Here is a 15,794-nt window from a genome sequence, read left to right as displayed (position 1 = left end):
GAAGAATAAAGGTTAATATATTCTATTAGTCTCAATTGTCATAAAAATTTTACCTAACAATATGGTTCATTAAATGCTGAATCTAACAATTATGTTCACCTTAATAGAAATTATTCAGACAGATATGATCTGAATCATTGTGATTTATTAATTTAGACACAAATTTAATTAGCAATTGATTTCAATTGTGTCTCCCCCTGAACAATAAGTTTTGTTGAAAAGCATCCTGAAAAAAAAAAAAAAAACATCAACTAAGAAATATCAGGTAACAGTAAAGGAAGCAACCACTCCACATTCCGAAATGCTATTATGGCTTTCCCCTGAAACAATAACAACAAAAATCATTCCAGGTAGCTTGAAGAGTGGCTATTTTCTGCCCTTCTGAAACATTGCTTCTGACCGCAGGGGCAGGGGCATCCCAGCGATTGGGACGTACAGCGGTGGCGGTACAGACACACTCACAGAGCAGAGGCACTCTTAGAGCCCCAGGCTCTGCAGGACCCGTCGGGAAACCCCATCTCCAGCTCCAGGTCTAAAGGAAAAACCATCGCTGTGGCTTCCATCTCCTGTCCCCTGGGGGGCCCTGAGAAAACCTAGTGTGACCCCTCACTGTCTCCGCAAGTTTCTGATTCTTGAAATCAAACTTTTACTTTCCTTCTCTGATATCAAACGCAAAAGAATGCTATCCCTAATCCAAAAGAAAAAAAGAAAAGAAAAGAAAAACGGAGGCACAGAAATAGAAATAGAAAAGACGGCTTTGTTTTGCAAAAGGAACAATGGAATTTTCCTCTCAATAGTCCTTTGATCAATTCTCTACACTCAATTCCATTCCTACCCCAACTAGTATCAATTTTCCATTTAGATAAAGGAAACGTTTGGCTTCTCATGATGCTCAGAGATTTGGGGTAGACTAATGACAGGGTAGGAAAGATGGGAGGAAGTGAAGGGAGGAATTGGAAGAGATATTTTCATTCTCCCCATTTCTTCTTCCACGGAGCTCAACCCTAACTAGCTTCCCTCCCACTGGATCCATTGGATTATCGAAGATTGTTAAATATACTCCTTTAACAAACACATATATTAGCGATAAAAGTAGACATTTGGGATCCCGAATTTAAATATTTTTACATTCAGATGGTGTTTCCTCAATATAATTCTCCGCTAAAGGAAATCCAGGCTCCTTAGTGCAATGGCTGATTCTAGGTCTGGGGTATAAAATATACAAGATGAGCCTGGAACGTCTGATCACACTAGGCAACAAGCAGGACTACCAGGTCTTGTCGAAAGGACTCAGGTGCTGACTTAAAGGGGATCCAATGGCCAAAAGCTAGAACTTTATTGAAATACACCAAACATATTATAAATCCATCATTTCCTGATGATGCAAAACAACACCACCACTGACTCATGGGTCACCTCTGGAGAATAAGACAAAAATCAACTCAACACTCCGAAAACCAGTACATAAAGAAAAAGAATCAAGAATTTATCTACCTTTTTCTGTAGGCACTGCACCTCAAAGTAAACAAATAGTTGAGAAGTTCCTCTTTCTAGACATATTGCAGTTGTCAAATAAAGGAAGAGGAGTAAAATTTGAATGTCACCATTTTATAACTCTAATAAGTAATGAATCTAAGCAATGATCTTCAACGTTCACTGACATCACAAAGAAAATGATGACCAGACGTCGTGTGCTCCAGGTGGAGGTATAGGACATCATCCATGATGTATCCTTGCTGAAACACCGAATCTCGTGGCAATGGACTGAATGTTTGTGTCCCCCTAAAATTCATGTGTTGAAACCCTACTCCCCAGTGCGATGGTGTTTGGGAGGCAATTCGATTGGGAGAGTGGAGCTGTCATGGATGGAATCGGTGTCCCTCTAAGAAGAGGCCAGAGAGCCAGCCAGCACTTTTTGTCACGTGAGGATAAAGCAAGCAGTCAGCAGTCTCTGACTCAGCAGAGGGCCCTCACCAGGACCCAGCCGTGCTGGCGCCCTGATCTCACAGTTCCAGCCTCCAGAACCGTGAGAAATAAATGCCCCTGTTTATCAGCTTCCCAGTCTACGGTACTTTGTTATAGCACTGTGAATTAAGACGCTCACCTAGCCGCTGGATTTAACTGCCAGTTTACAGAAATACTGGAGGCAGAAAAATGTGTTCAATGATATCACACAAAATTATGTAGAAGACTTTACAGGACAAAGCACCTGTTTTTCTTTTAACCCATAAATCACAAGGAAAATTCAAAACAAAAATATTTACAAAAAGAGAAATGGGAAGCCAGAGAATTGAAAGAGACTTTCTTTGAGCCATATCAACCAAGTGTGGACTTCATTTGAATTCTTCAACAAACCAGCTAAACAAATAAATAAGCAGGAAAATTTGAACAAAAGCTAGACATCCGATGATATTAAGAAATCGTTATTTTCCAGTGTGATAATGGTAATGCCGTTATGTGTGTATTTGGGTTTTTAATGAAGGAGGTTTTGTCTTATACAGACACACACATACTGACATACTTACTGGTGAAATGATACGATGCAGGACCAGGCTGGCGTCAGGTCCTCTGGTAATGCAAAGGCACGGTCAGCGGCTGGGTCAGGGTCCTCTACGACATTGCAAGCTCGACTCCTCACTTGCATCACCCCGATCCTGGTCCTTGTGTGATGTCTGCAATTTGCTTAAAAAAAAAGTCAGTAGTGGGGAGAGAGTGGTTGGTGAAAAAAGATTTTAATCTTTCTAGACTAAAAAATGTAATTTTTTAAAATCCTAAAAATTGGTCGTGCTATTAAAAAAATTGAAGCCGACAGTAACTTTTGAAGTAACTGACAGTAATTACTGTTTTCAAATTTACGACCACTCAGAACTAGACTGTGAGCTCTTTCACATCAGATCTTATTCAGCTTTGACTGACTGACTCAAAAATACCTATGATACATCTCAGTGAACCAGGCTCTGAGCTCGGAGCTGGAGTAGCAACATTGAACAAGAGAGTCTCTGCCCACAGGATGCTTCCATTCTAGTAAAGGACGCAAACACACTAATACAAATGGGAGAGGCTTCTGAGACAGAAAAACACCGAAGGGGATGTATTTGAGAATAGGAGGCTGAGGAAGGCCTCTCTGAGGTGGGGCTACAGGAGGAGAAGAAGCTGGGAGGACTCCAGGCAGAGGCAACGGAAACCAAATGAACAAAGGCTCTAACTCAAGAAAGACCTGGCATGTTCAAGAAAACATGAGGACTGGTAGAGCGGGTACATAGCCAGCAAGAGGCAGCGAGGGACAGATGAGGATAATGAGACAGGCATGGGCTAGGTCATTTAAGTCTTTATAGGCACAATAGATGTTTGCTTGTTGTTTTTTTAATCTTATATCCACTAGAACAATCGGCGTGTCTGTTGCATAATAAACTCGAATGTACTGATCTGGATTAATTCCTTCTATATTTGGAAAGTTGCTCCGTTGGAACCTCAGACACAGGCTCTTTATGGATTAATTCTTACATTTGTATTAACCACGGTTCTGTTGATTGCTCAAGTCTGTTTACTTCTGAAAACCTACTGAAACTGGCTTGTTTAACTCCTTCCCTGCTTCAGCACAGGTTTGGCTAAGAGTAAAATGTCAATGAGTCTAAGAATCCTTCATGCTTTTCCACAGCTTGAAGTGAACTGCACGGTGGAATTAATTGAGGTTGGCAGGAATAGAAGTTGGACAGAGCCTCTTAGTACCAGGAGCATGAAGTCTTTCCAGTCTGATTTCCTCGTTTAGTTTGAAATAAATTTCCGGAATGTCGAACATCACCTCAGTCAAAGGTAAGTATATACGGATATTTCAAAGCCAAATAAAAACATCTTTTGGATTATCTCCCATTTCCTATTTCTTGTGATACAGTTCCCCTTGTTTAGTGTCTATGATCAAGAGTTAACATTACGCCCCAAAGACAAATGAATGAGAAAGGTAACAGAGGGGAAAGGCATTTAAAATAGCCTGAAACAGAAGTAATTTGTCTATGTCTAATATGTTGGGCAAAAGGACTTTCACCTGTTAGGAGAACAAGGTAATCTAGCTTGAGGTCTTGAAAGAGAGAATAAATTGTATGTTCTCTTTCTTCATAATTGTTCACATTTAATGGCATTACAAGGGCATGTTAGCTCTTCCAACTGAAAGTAATTTAACGAAAATGTATCCATCATGGTGGCATTGATATGTTAATGCTGGGAATGAAATATAAACCTTTGGGGAAATGAATGCTAAAGAAGACACCAAGAGGCTTTGTTCTCCAACTCACATGAAGTTGGGCTCTAGAGAAGAATAACCTGGAAAAAAACCTCTCCACCTGCAACCTTCAGGTTATGGGAACACAGGGAGATGGAGATGGGAAGATGGTCAGCTGGGATCTCCATGATCCGAAACCACCACCAAAGAGAGTAGACACCACCCCTTGGAATTTACCCTTTGTCTGCGATCCCTTGTCTCAACTTCTAGGTCTTCATATGCCTAAAAACATGTCAAATTCATCTTTAGTAAATCTTCCCCGATGACCCCCATCCACACTGGTCACTCCACTTGGGGTCCGTCTCGCACATGTTGATATACTGCTTCAAAGAACACGATTTGCTGATACACTGTTCCAGATCATTTCGTCTGGGTATTTTTGTGTTTGTTTGAGAATTCAGGTGCCTGGAACTTCTCCCTCTCATTTGGAAATTCAGGTATAAAGTCAATTTTCTATAATTGTTTGTGGCATTATTCCCAGAAGTGTAACTATTGGATGACATTTCCATCAGAGATGAAAACTGACCAGCCATTTCGATTAAACATTGCTTTATCACTGAAATTCCATTTCAGTTGGTATAATTTGTATTGATTCTTTCCATATGTTCCTTCATCAATTCCCAGTATCTCCACTTCCTCCTTCTGCCCCTTTATCAGTAGGCTCTAGGCACATGGACACCTGCCTGGAGGTGATCAATTCTGCTGCCAATATGGAATTTCACACTCGTGCACACAAAAGTAAAAACGAAAGTCTAAAAGAGACTAGTAGAAAAAAAGATAGTTTGGGGTTCATTTCCTTAAGGCTTTTGGGCCGGCTTTCTGTTAAATGTCATCCAATAGCCATCTATTTTTCATGACTGGGCATCTTCTCCTATGAAACCCCTGACCTGCCTGTCAGAGAAAACTGGAACCCCTTCAGAAGGCCCTCCTTACGTTTTTATCTCTACCCCAAAACCACAGAAAGAAGGATCCTAAAACTATGACCCAGAAAAAGTGTTGCTGATGATAAAGACACATAAGGGTGACACTAGGACTTATCTAGAGCAGACTCCACGGGCCTTAAAGCATCTGAAAAGCGGACTGTAATTTTAGCTTCTATTCATTTTTTCCACGTGATTCAGAAGTATGAAAGATGCACACTCAGAAGCAGAATAGATCACATTGGCTGGTCCCTTCTTTCTCTTCGCCATTCTTCTGGTGCCGCCTCAAACTCCATCTGCTCAGTAAGGACCGATAAGCCTTTGGCAACCCCAGGACTGACAAGCCTTCATTCCTGGCCACACCCAGAGCACTCAGCATGCACCTGGTTTGCCCGATCTTGCCATCAGACTGTGTGCTTTGAGAAGAAAGACAGTCTTCTTCAGCTTTTATCCCACAGTTACCAAAATAGCAGCACTAAGTACCATTTCAATAAACATTGATCCATATAAAACCTTAACTTTTAAAGGACCAGATCTTTGTTACTTATTGTATAAGTTATCTCAAAGTAGAACTTAATTAAAACACACACACACACACACACAAACAACAACAACAAAAAAACATTAAAAAGAATTCATGAACACCATCTCCAGATCGGTAAGTGGGAAGTCAGTTAGAATTAGGGTGAGGTGGGAGGGGAGTACAATAGCAAAGAGAAGGAAAAGATCTCTCCTGCCCTCCCCACTCCAATTTCTGGGCATTCTCCTACCTTCAGCCTGACCCCGCCCCCCTGATCATCATGAAAAGCAAAAGATTTCCTCTAAGAAGAGAGAGGACGGTCCCTAAGATCTGACTTCAGTGTTGGCAGTGGTGGGTGAGGATGGTGGTGGAAGGAGAGGTAGGGATTGAACCCAAGGGACCATGTGCTGTCAGAGCAGATGGGGCCTAGGAGATTTTCTTAATCCAACTTCCACATTTAACAGATGAGAAAAATGATGTCCGAAGAGGATGCCTAGCTGACTCTATGACATAGAGTTGATCTGGGCAAAATAGGGATTAGAATTCAGGTTTCCTGACTCCTAGTTCTATATTTTGAACTATCTATGTCTACTAACCATATCTCTTAAACTAGAGCTAGAATTAACCTATTAAAAGCTGGAGGTTCACTAATCAAATTTTTTTCATTAACTACCTATAATCTCTCTATGAGAGATACAAATAGAGTGGCCTAGGAAAGCTATAATAAAGGGATGGCAATATAAAGTACTAGCAAGGGTGTGAAGTACATGACTCATGGGAGGGTCGACTGGCAGAGCCATTTCAGAGCACTAGTTAGCAATATCCGGCGAAGTTCAAGACACGTACTCCCTTTAACCTGGTGATTCCACTTCTAGGTATAGAAACTCTCATCCATATGCATGAGAAAAAATGTTCATTAATGTAAATTATATTAGAAATAGCAACCGGAAGATAGTCCTGTCAGAGATCAGGCTCCCCAGGAAACAGGCTCTGCGGGGGATACCTGCGTTGGGGAGAGGTCTGAGCAGTGTTCTCAGAGCGATACCTGTGAGAGGCTGAGGGGGGCAGGACTGGGAGGAGGGAGAAGTTGAACCGCACTGCGGTGATAACACAGGTCCCAGCCAGTCCTACAGAGAATTCTGGATCTGAGACTGAACCTCAAAGTCATTCCAAAGCGAAGCAAGAAATTCAGGCCTCTGGACCCCTCATCAGCAAGTCACTGGATCTGAGCCGTCCTGGAGACCCAAGAAGGGGCGTGACTCTGATGAGCAGCTACCTTCGGCTGAAGGTGATGGCTGAAGAAGGACTCAGCTGTGACCCATTAGCAGACACTTTCCCTGCACTTGAGAGAATGAATGTCTTGATCCTGAAGGAAGAAATAGGTCACACCCCCCCCAAAAAAAAAATCCAGCCAAAAATTAAAATACATTTCTGAAAAAAACTTTAACTCGAAGAAATGACGTACATGTATCAAACTATTTATAAATGAACAACCAATAAAACACAACATATGGAAATCAGTAGCATGTACCCTAAATGAATTAAGAAAATGTACTGCCTTCATGCATTTGATAGACAATAAAATTGTTGATAATTAGAAATCTAAAGAAAGAAAAAGTAAATAAACCAGATAAAGAAGAAAAATTAAGGTAAATCCATAAATTAATTGAAGATAATATTTTTTTAAAAAAAGCATTGATCGATAAAACTAAAAACTAAGTCTTTGAAAAAAGAAAAAAAAGTAAACTGGTTGAGTCTGACCAAAAAAGGAAGGAAAACTTCAAATAAATGGAAGAGGATATTTAGCTACGGCTCTTATAATTTTTTAATTATAAGAGAATACTGTGTACAATGTTATGCCAATAAATTGGAAATGTACATTAAAAATAATGATTATATAGAAAACCATAAATTATAACAGTCTCAAGAAGAAATATAAACATCAATAAACTGATAACCTTTGGAAAAATTCTACCAAACATTCAAGGAACAGAAAACACCCAATTTATACCAAATACTGCATAACACAGAAAAAAAACAGAAAGCTAATAAACTCATTTTATAAAGCTAATATAACTCTGATACCAAAAATAGACAAGTCCGACACAAGAAAATAAAATTCTAAGCCAATGTCACCTATGAACAGATGTACAAAAGGCCTAAATAAAATATTAGCAATTTATTAGCAGCATATTAAAAACAATGAGTCATAATCAAGATAATTTTATCCTATAAATGTACAAATGGCTCAAGCTTTAAATATCTATTAATGTTACTCATTGCATTAATATAGTAAAGGAAAAAAATCAATATAATTATTTCAGTAGATGTCCCCTCAGATGAACACCATTTATAACGTTGATTATTTATGTTATCACTGATTACAATGGCCTGCGGTGGCTTAAATGGCTCACAAGGGCAAGCACAGTCTAGCCTCCTGTTACCTCTCTGACTTAATCTTTTTCTAGCTCATGGATAGAGGAAACAGAATAGCATTAACCATTGCCAGAGTGACTTAGGACTATGGGACAGACGTTCTCTGAAGTGGCTGTGCCAGTGTATCCTCCCATGAGTCATATACTTCACATCCTTGCTAGTGGATCCTGGTGAAAATCTCAGGCTTTCAGAATCATAGTTTTACTAGCAGTGGAAACTGAGTAAATGGTACACAGGACCGATCCCATTGTACTATTTTTTACAACTACATGCAAATCCATGAAGATCTCAAAATAAAAATTTTAATTAAGAAAAAAATGAAGCCAAAAAGAAATGTTCTCAAATAAGCCAGAGCTGAGAAAAGCCAAATAAATTCACCATGGGCACTTCTGGACTACACTAAAGGAAGTTCTTCATGCTAAAGATGATCCCACACATCTGTGTGAAAGCACAGAAGTATGAGAAGAAATAAATAATACCAGTAAAGGTAAATGTGTAGGTCAATGTAAAAGCAAGACTATTAATATCCAAAAGTGCAAACACATACACACCGTGACAATACCAACAATACATATAGCCTATACCCCGGTAATTCCATATCTCAATATTTGTCCAAGAAACACAATAACATACACACGCAAAAGAAGGCACTTAACAAGGGTATTCATTACAGCTTTGTTAGCAAGAGCAACGAATTGAAAGTAATATGATTATCCATCAATAGGTGACGCTAAGTAAATTTTGGTAAGTACATACAATGAAAAACTGCAGCAGTTAAAAAAAGAAGTGATGTTATATTTAATTGTGCTAATATGAAGAGTTTCTAAAAAGTAATAGAAATATACATATAATATGGTACCATGTAAATAAAACATTATAATTTTCTAGAGTATGTATAATACATAAATGTAATACTTTTGATCAATTACTGTGGCAGATATTGTTGTAAGTGCTTTACACAAATTAATCCTACAAAAACCCTAGGAATTTGGTATTATTATTGTCCTAACTTTTGCAGGGGAGGAAACTGAGGCATAGAGTTAAGTACTGTGCCCAAAGCACTCAGCTGGTGACAGAATTGGAATCCAAACCCAAGCAGGTGCTTCCAGAGTCTGTGCCCTTCCAACAGTGTCCTAGAAGTGGTCTCAAATGATATTCTCTAAATTTTTAACAGTGGCCATCTCTAGCAAAAAGAATGAGTTTGGGGGTGGTTGTTCAGAAGACTTTATTTTGACAGTTTTTATTAAAAATTATTGTGGTAACATCGATCAACAAAATCAAATAAATTTCAAGCCAGGAGAACTTTAGATTTGTCTGTACTGTTTAACAAGAATAAACTCATGTCTTGTTCAGGGGTTTAAAAATAACAACTGAAATTTAAAAGGAAAGTAATGAACCTTACTAGAAAAAAAGTTTGAAGTGAATTTAAAAGTGTAGTTCGTTAGTGGCCTGATTCTATACCAAGAATATGGTCTCTACATAGAAATCTATGTATACATAAATACAAATAAAAGCAATTTGTAAAATGATTTCAAGAAGTACATTACTGTTATAAAAATATCTCATCAAATAAGAGATAAAATGTTCACAAAAGTCGAATGTGGTTCAGGAGAAAGCCAAGAGTTTTATAAATATCTTCCTAGTTATGAATTTGGAGACTCATATACAAACCCAGCACATAATAAGTTCTTGATCCAATTGTTCCTTGCAGGGGCCATGTAGAAATTAAGTTAAGATCATCTTCCCCCTAAATTATTTATTACTAACCTAGAATACTGCCCTTGCTCATTCACCCCACTCCCCTTATTTGCGATTTCGCTTTCCACGGTTGAAATTACATACTGTCAACCAAAAAGTATTAAACGGAAAATTCAAGAAATAAACAGTGAGTTGTAAGTGCGCACTGCCCGAGCAGCGTGATAAAGTGTTCCACCGTCCACTGTTATCCAGGCTCATACACTACCCACCGGTTAGTCACTAAGTGGCAGTCTGGGGTATCGGATTGACTGTCGTGGTATGGCAATGCTTTGCATTCCTATAACAATTATTTTACTTAATAATGACCCCAAAGCACAAGAGTAGTGATGCTGCCAATGCAGATATGCCAAAGGGAAGTTGGGAAGTGCTTCCTATGCATGTATAACGGAAAAAAAAAAAAAGTATACATCGGTTTCATTACTATCTATATAGTTCCAGGCATCCACGAGGGAGTCTTGGAATGTACTCCCCAGGGATAACAGGGGGCTGTTGTAGCAAAAAGAAATTAAAAGGGCTCCTACTTAACCTGAACCATACCTAGGGAACTCACTAATTAGACTGAGCTCTGAGGAGATGGTTGGTCGCAGAACTGAGACGCTCAGTCGACCATGCATAACCAGTGAAATGGGAAAAGGACAAGGTGAAAGGCAGACTGCTCAGTGGGAGAGAATGCCCGGGAAGCCCCTAATGAGTTAACTAACGGAGGCAGGAGATCCCTGGAAGGGGTTCATCAGCTCCGCACGCCCATTGGCCTTGCCCAGAAGCCGGATAATCAAAGCAAATCAGTCCTGGTCTGGAATCCCCAGAGAGCACAACAGGTCAGCCAGCTGGTGCAAGGTCCCGCATTGCCGACGGTGTTGTAGAGCTGGGAGTTTCTCACTCAGAGCTCAGGACTCCAGCAGGCAAAGCCTCGGATCAAAAGCCGACAGCTGGGAGCGACAGAGCAATCACATCAGAAAGAATCTTGGGGCTGGATCAGACCTTCAGAAGTCATTTAACTTTCCCTTTGCAGTCCTCAGATTAGAACAACTTTCCACCCCATTATTTTTTATTATTACTATTTTATTTTTACTATTTTCATTACTTTTATTATTATTATTACTATTTTTTTTTATTATTATCATTGTTATTTTAAAAGAAACACTGCACAACGTCCCTCTGTCAGAAAGTTCTCCCCGAGCTCCAAGCTCAGTTCTCCTTGGGCTTTTTTGAAATAACTCCCTTAGAGGAGTTAGAGATGAAATGCGAGGTCCCCAAAATATGTTCTTTGGGCTAAAAAGAGATTTGCATCCACTTTCAGAAATTACATTAAAAATCCTGTTATGATAAAACAAGTAAGTTGTGGGGACAAGGGGTAGGGAGAGAAGGAAAGATATGTTTTAATGTTACAAAGCAAGGTTATTTTAAAAATCAAATCATTTCATGATTCTTGAAGGTTGATTGTCATGGTGCGTGTGACTGTTTACAGAACTGCAACTGCTTCATAGAAAATTTTAATAGGCAAATTAAAAGTTAGATTAGCCATCATCCATTGTGTAGCTCTAAAACACAAAGCCGCATAAATTCATAGGTTTGGCACTCCACAGTCTACCCAGCTAGACCATGAGTTTTATTGGGATCTTCACATGGCAGAAAGAAGAGGGAAACTTGGTCCTGGTTAGGGAGGCCAGCAGTCAGAATCAGAACACCCAGAGAAAGGTATGTTCAGAAAAGACGTCAGAGTCAAAGATACCCAACTGCCAAACAAGTGGTATCATTACACTTCTCAGAAGTTTTGTCCAGAATGGAATGGGACACAGCCAGGGTCCAACCCTCACAACTGAACGTGAGCCAGGCCTTCAGGGCACAGGAAAGCAAGGCAGAAGCCCAACAAGAAGACGTCCTGTCCGGGAGGCTCACTGCGTGCCAGAATTTGAGCACAAACTAATTCCCAATAATATCAACTAGTGGGGATGGGGCACCTATTCCATACCCAGAGTTGCTTCTCTGTGGCTAAGAATTTGCTGAAGGCAAATGCTTGGGGCTGAGGCAGGTGTAAGGGTTGTAAGGGACCCATTGTGTGGAGATTTTATTATCAAGAAGCAAATGGTCTCACAGACATAGATTGTTAGAGATTATTATTTTTTTTTGCATTTTAAACTGGGTCAAGACCCATTTGTAGATCATAAAGTTAGCAGCTCTCAACCCATCGGTTTTTAAGTTTTGTTGTGAATAGGACAGAATGGAGCGCAGTGGCATGGAATGAAACCAAGCGCATTGCATCCACTGAGGCTAGGCGTTGTTTCATGAAAGTATATTTGAGGTGTGTGTGAGAGAGAGAAAGAGAGAAAAAGAGAAATAAGGTAATGTAAAAGTGATTTCCAGTATAAGTCACAGTTAAAAAAAAGTCGGAGTCACTAAACAAGTCAGCACCTATTGTTTTATGAATAAGTAAATTAAGGATTGAGAAGGGGAAGGTCCTATAGAAGCCCAGTCTGAGATTTTCTGCCGTACCTACTTACAAAGACCATATTCTCTGAACGAAAAAACACAGGCTACCTGACGACTTTATTTATATGAATACTGTAATAGATATTAAATAAAATTATATTTTTTGTTGTGCATTTAACAAATTATACTAAATGAAAAAAAAATAATACTGCACAGAAGTAGAACTTTCTCAGAATGATCTCAGCTATATGGTTGCTAACTACAGTCTGTAACCTCTGCATGTGATTACCATAGTTATAGCCCACAGCCTGCTTTGCCCCAAAATAAAAAACTAAACTTGCAATTTAGATATTTGGCCACTAGGTGTCAGGCCATAGAAACATTTTCTGAACAATAAGCTCCAATGTTTCCTCTGGGGAAAACAATAAAATTTGACATTAAAACATAAATATAATATAGCTCCAAAAAAAAAAAAGATAATTTTTAAGCAAAAAAAATTAAAATGATAAAATCCTAAGGTATAATTTAGTATCTTTGTCTCTGATCTTTATTGCAACTATATTCGTTCACCAGGAATTTTCGGTCAATCAAAAGAACCTGTAGTTTGTGCTCAGCTCTTATCTTTCCTTGGCGTCACACCCCCTGAACTACTCAGCTCCAGGGAGCATCATATAATGCTATTTCTTTCTGGACTTCCAAAATCATTAAAGAAAATAACTTTGTTTTCTTCAAGTTCCCTGTTCTCTGAGTCTTGCTTCTTTTCACTTCACTCAGCAGAAGGGACAGAGAAAGGAGGCTTCAGATGACACGAAGCCATAAATGCCCGTCGGCATCTTGCCCCCAATACTTTCCTACTTCTTTTATTCTCCCCCAACACTTTAGTTTTCCCTACTTGGACTTAGACCGAATGCGTGTCCTACGTTCTACCCCTTAATAACGCTTCTCCATCATCCAGGGCGATTCCAGGAACAATCCCGGTAGGAGGTAGAAAAGGCATTCCCATTCCCAGTTAATAGACAAGGAATTTAAATTCAGAAAGATAAAATGACTTTCCAGCGTCTCGTCACTATGTGCAAACTCAGAGTCTGTGGCCACAAGTGAGCGTTCTTTCTTCTGCTTGTTGTGTTAGCCAGGATTCAGTGAGGAGACGGAATCTACACAGCAGTTTGAATAAGAAAAGTTAGTATTAAGAACGATTGATGGCGACAGGGAGTTATTACTAAAGCTTAAAGAGAACTCTGAAGAAACCTCGTTGGGGAGTTTGTGACTGTGCCCCCTCCCCCCAGTGGATGGTGGAGGGGCCGCAGTGCTGCAGGCCAGGGCTAGATGGCACAAAGCTGTCTGCTGGGGCGGATAGGGCTCCAGTGAGACTTCCGGGGTGTCAGGGAAACCCACTGGAGGGCGAGCACCATTGCACAGCCCACAAGCCATTGACCACAGGGCAGTAGCTAGAAGGAAGAAGCACCCCGGAACCAGGAAGAGTGGCCTCTGCCTGCTGGCCTGCCCTTTCTGCACCCTCTGCTGGCAAGGGTAATGTTGCACCAGCTGGCAACAAAAATTTGTTACAGCGCCCAGCTTCGGCCCCGCGGAGCAGAGCCAACGAGGCCGGGTTTGGAGCTGAGAGACAACGAATTGATAACTGGTTACGCTTGGCAATCCAAACGTGAGTGGTGTTTGGTAAATAGAAGCACACCTGCCATCTCTTTGAAAGGCGATTTGTAGATACTCATTTCTTTGGAATTTGAGGTCCGTGTCCCAGTAATAATGAAAGAGAGTGTTTCCATTTGCATGATGACACCGTGAGGTATCCTAAGACTGTAAAGACATGCATGAGGATTATAGAATAAGTTACCCCCGAGAGAAAGGCGAGAGGGTGATTAAGAGGGATGCACGGAGAACCTTCAGATCGCTCGAGCAGGAGTGGGGTTCATGGATGTTCGTTGTATTATTCTAGCCTATACTTCTTTGAATATCTGAAATATTTTATGATAAAGATAAATGGATAAAACAATTAAATATAAATATGATTTTTAGACACAATGAGAAAGATTAAGAACCACTTCTTAGAGATGGTCAAATTTCTTTACTTTCTCTTCCTTAATATCTTCCGTAGTTTCCATCCCTCAGATTGCTCCTTAAAACTGGTTTTTCTCTGTCCTGAGCCCTTCTCTCCACTTACTCTCCATTCTGCATGGTCTTACATAATTCCAAGACTTTCTTCTTTACGTGAACGATATCCATATTTTATTTCTCTCCTGGATAGGGCTCCTGAGCAAGAGCCTGTTCACTCAACTGCTCCTTAGATAGTTCAGTTTGGACAGGCCACAGGTACCCGAAATTCCATCCGTCAAGGCTGAGCTCAGTATCTTTTCCCCACATCTGCCTTTCTTTCATCTCGTGTATTGCTAGCATCATCGTCCCATCGAACTCATTGCTCAAACAAGAAATCCAGGCCCCGTCCTCAACCAACCCAATCGCCAATTTCTGTCACGTCCACTTTTTAGTGTTTCTTAAATTGACTTATTCCCTCTATTCCCACCATGAGTTTCCTGGCTGAGACCACCACGAACTCTCACCCATGTCACCCACGCTTCTCCTTCCACCAACCTCCTGCTCCCCTGATACCTAGTGTCCACATTGGAGTCAGGCAAACCCAGATTATGGGGCTGGATGACCTAAAAGCTCTCTGGGGCAACAGTTTACACCCTGTGCCATTGTTCAAGTAGATCAAACATGTGGTGCCAGTTGACTCAGGTTCATGTCTGAGACTTAGATCACGGACAAAATGTCAAGCAGTCTCAATTCGGCCCAAGTAGATGGTGTCCGCCTAAGAGCTGACCCAGTCCTGCAGAGTATTCCTGATACTCAGTGCAACTTGCCTGCTGAAGGCTGGACCACACGACCCATCTGCGACCAGCCAGACGGCAGGCATACAACGCTCTGCAGAAATTTTGAAAGTTATTTACAGAGCAGTTCTAATTAGCAAACAAGTGATTTATTTTATCTAAATCTGAAGGCCTTTATTAAGCCTCAAAAGTTGTTTCATTCAGAAAATGATACATACATTCAAAAAAAGAGAGACAGACAGAAAATGAAAAGAACTCAGAAAAGTAGGAATACTTTATCTACATGAAGTTACACCCTCCCCCTGCAAAGAAAAAAAAAGAAAGAAAGAAAATTTAAAATACATTTTTAATAAGATCGTAACCACATTTGTGTGAGTTATATCTCCACATGATTAACACCTTCCAGGCACTTATATAAGTTTAGACAGGGAAAAAAACATAATACGAATGCATTAAATTGTTATGTTACATTCAGGGGGAAGAATTTACTCCTTATTTTGAACATAAAGAAAGAGATATACGATTTTTATTAACAAAAAAAATCTGTTTTTGTCTTCCAAAAATAAATATTAAACAAAAAATTTTTAATAGCTCCTTGAAGTGGTATC

Source organism: Rousettus aegyptiacus, unplaced genomic scaffold, assembly GCF_014176215.1.
Source record: "Rousettus aegyptiacus isolate mRouAeg1 unplaced genomic scaffold, mRouAeg1.p scaffold_m13_p_17, whole genome shotgun sequence".
Taxonomy (NCBI): domain Eukaryota; kingdom Metazoa; phylum Chordata; class Mammalia; order Chiroptera; family Pteropodidae; genus Rousettus; species Rousettus aegyptiacus.
The sequence above is the reverse complement of the archived record's forward strand: the minus strand, read 5'-3'. Positions refer to the sequence as shown.